The sequence below is a fragment of the Homalodisca vitripennis genome, unplaced genomic scaffold (genome assembly GCF_021130785.1).
Source record: "Homalodisca vitripennis isolate AUS2020 unplaced genomic scaffold, UT_GWSS_2.1 ScUCBcl_22;HRSCAF=579, whole genome shotgun sequence".
Classification (NCBI taxonomy): Eukaryota; Metazoa; Arthropoda; class Insecta; order Hemiptera; family Cicadellidae; genus Homalodisca; species Homalodisca vitripennis.
Window position 1 is genome coordinate 37,405 of NW_025776127.1, and position 4,156 is coordinate 41,560.

Sequence of the window (4,156 nt, forward strand, 5' to 3'; positions counted from 1 at the left end):
GGTTTATTATTTCCTTAGAGCTTGAATAACTGGTTTTTCAGAGAAGCTGAAGTGCAATCTTCAATCATGATATACTATAAATAACGTGAGTAAAACTTTTAACATTTTCTTGTCTACATTTTGCGATAAACTAAGAGGCTAGTAACTCTCAGATAGACCTAAGTAGGGGAATGTAAAAAAAATATAAACAACTTTTAAAACCAACAAAAAAAAACCTGTGAGTAAACAATTAGAGTTTTATTTCTTGCGATATAGTAATGTGTACAAACCTCAAGCCTAGACATTGTCCTGCCCTTAGTAGATTTCCGTGCTCTGCGCCTCGCCAACAGTCGACGCTGCCTACATAACAATTCTGTATTACAAGTTGCGGCCTCGTTCCTGCAGGCACCACTTATACAGAGTTTCATACCGTTTTTTCCACAGCACTTGGCACATCTAGTTAATTAAGTTCATATATTTTTACATATTTGTTAAAACTGTAGTTAAAATTTAATTAAGTTATTTAATAAATAATATATTATTGTAGTTGTTTGGAATTAGTAATTATAGGCGTGTTTGAAAACAGGGTTTTTTTAATTCTTCTTCTGAAATAGATATGGTAGATTCGTTGATTTCTATAGCCTCTCAGATAAACTCATTCACGGCTAAAAATCCAGAACTTGACTGTAGCTCATTTTTTGAAAATGTTCAACAGTTGATTGAAACCATTGACAGCCTCTCAGGGGAGATGCTGAGCTTAAGTTTAAAAATTATCTATTCTGCATGCTCGTTTTGAGAACTTCCTAAGGGATAATAAAGCAGAGTTAAATGAGTCTGTAGTCGAGGAAAAAGAGGTTATGAGTAGTCATCTAGCCACTTATAAAATCATTATAGTTAAATTAGAAGCGTCGAGTTCATCAGGAAAATGAAGAACTAAAAACTGCAAAATTGTGCCGTCTCAAGTTCTAGCTTAAGTCCTACCGTCAGAGATAATAAGTTAGATTCAATTACTGGAAACAAAGAAAAGTGTCTCAAACTTTTATCTGCCAAACTCAAAGATGCTATGGTGGAAAGACACTCTACGTCATTTGAACTTGGGAAGCTGCAATCCAGGCTTAAAATAATACAATCTGACAAATGGTTGGGTGACTTTATTACTCACTTGTACTTTTTATGTTTAAATTACTGGACAGCAGCTCTATCTTCCAAAGCACTCTTTGTGGGCCCAACTATAAGTGAGCTCCTAAGGCATGGTTCCGCTTATAAGTTGTCAAGGAACAATTGAACAGTTTAGGGTTGACTTCATTTAAATATAATTTTTTTTTGATAAATAATAATGATAGGCTGGAATAGACTAAGAGTGATACTAAATTGATTTAACCTGATAGGGGCTCACGCTGAAATCTGTTGTTTGTAGATATTGTAGATAAACGGGATTATAATTTGGACTCCTTGGATGACGGTACTATAAACCATGCTTTGCTCTTTTCTAATAAATTGAGCATTAGTGGCTACAATTTTGTTTCAGTTTGCTGTAAAAAAAAACTACTTTGAGTGTAGTATTAATGTGGTACTAAATGCGAAAGTAATACATTTTGGTTGTTACTCCAGTCATTACGCCAGTGTTTTAGCACTGAACCTATTGAGGGAAATACTGTCTTGCACGACAATCACACATCCACATATTTAATTTCTCCCTCCACTGTGAAAGCCGTCAGGCAGGTTGTAGTCTGTAAAATATAGAAACGTCTAGCTCTTAATTTAAGAAAGGTAATAGTTCATTTAACAACTGCAATAGTACATTTTGGAGAGATAATTGTTCCTGCTTGTATTAAGATATTTACTTGAGAAACATTCTCTTACCTTCCCTTTTTATCTCACTTCCAGTTCTCTCTGATCTAGGATTTATTAGTATAGATTAAAAGGCAACATTTTACTCAGAACGCAATTGACTGAATAAACTGTCTTACAATTAACCCTAAATAATAGTCATCGCAAATTTGAGGAATCGCACCAAGAGAAACTGCTAGTAATGAGAACAAACAATTTAAAACAACAAAATCATTTGGTTCTAGAAAAAAACCTGTTAAATAGGTTCCATTTTACCGTTTGTTTGAAATTTGCATCCAGTTGTTTTGCTCAAATAATTAGTATAACCAGTTGATCAATTTATTTTTTGATTTAGTGAATATGGGAGCGCATTTTATCGGTATTTTATTTTATTGTAATGTTGTCAGTAGGTTTAGATGGTTTCCTCAGTTTTTGTCGTAATACGAATGAAGGTAGTATATTTGGACTCCATTGAAATAAATACAGATTAATTATGCCACAGAATCTATAACCCATTATTATTCACTTCGTTGTTTAATATATTTCTATATAAACCATAATCTTCTAGAGAATGTGTCTTGATACACATATTTTAATCTTTTACAACCACACAAAGAAATAAACACACACACACACACACACACACACAAGTTTAGTGTTTATTTCCACCATGTTAGTCGCTTTTGCTCTTCCACATATTTTTTTATTAGCAATTTTGTCTTAAAGTTAATATGTATATACACATGTAAACATCTTTACAAAAAATAATTTGACCAAAATACGTATAGAGAAATTAAATTTACATTTCGAATAAAAGAAACACAACGTTTAAGTAGGCATACCTTAGTTGGATAGAAATCGTCAGGTACCGAACGGGCCGAACTTACTATTTGGTAATAATATAGTTACAACAAAGTCGGTTTATTTCAGTTCAAATTCGGTGTATATTTATGTTTAACACCATTTCTTTCACAAAATTTATTCGCTCAGTATTTGAAAATGAACACGTACATGGAAACTAAACTGCTTTTCAAAGAATTGTTTCATTCCATTGATATGCTGATCGAATATAAGAACAACCATTTGAAAAGAAGGTTTTAAAATTCAATTAGATGTCTCATCACGAGATTACTGATTACTGGGCACATGACACAATCACAGCTCAGAGGAAACAGAGAACCACTTCACTTGAGACTGCTGAAGGGCGAGCAACATGGTTGGGACACGTCCATGGGACACCTTCAGTGGCGTCCACAAGGTACGGTCCGCAAAACGCAGGCCCGACCTTGATTTGGCGATGACAGCGGTCAAACGTGATGACAGTGTTTAATATATCTAGAGCTTCTCCTTCACGATATCAATAATATATATTCATTTGTAACTTTACGTCAATCCAACAAATTATATCAAACAGTTCTAAGACAATGTATTGATTTATCTTATTTAAATGCAGTGATGGTTATTGATGTATTATATAAAGCGTTATGAAGCATGGGAGTTACGCATAATGTAATATTAAAGTACTAACAACAGCGTTAAGAACGATTCGCTTAGCAGCATGAATCCTAATTACATTTATTAACAAGCTTTAGACCTACTTATCCTGTTATGATAAATAGAACAGGCAATCCAACAACCAGGTTAACCGTAATTTAATATTAAAGTACTAATAACATCGTTAAGAGCGTTTCGATATTCAGCAATTAAATCTAATTACAGCTATTAACAAGCTTTACGCTACTTACTTTGTTTTTGATGAATGGAACAGGCAATTCAGCAACTAGGTTAACTATAATCTATTGGGGTCGAGAGTTTCGAAATTATAACTCTGTGCTTTATAACTCTTTTAGTATCATGAGGTTTTGTTATAATTATTTCTCTTAAACCTCATCATTTGACTGAGGTACGAACCAAGTGATCTTCAAAGGTGGACCAAAATCTACTAAGAGTGGACGCTCTCTTGTCTCTTTGTTCTATATAACATCCGCATTATAAACAAGTACTATACACATGTTCCCTGCACTAATCAAAATGTTATATCCAGTAATTGCTGTACATGATCAAAGATAGTCTAGACACAAAATTTCTTCAATTAAAGATACACACACTGTACTACATTCAATTACATTTAATACAAACAAAAATTGGAAGTTTAAAAGGGAGAATTAAATCCATGTGACACGAACCTTCAGCTGCAAAACCGAAACCACAAAGAAACAAATGAATCGTTTATTGCAGAAACCACATAACCAACATTTTTTTTATTTTAGGGAAATAAAAAAAACCTAATTTCTAAAAAAGTAACAAACATTTCAATTTAGTAAGTTTTCATTGTTAACTACCAAGG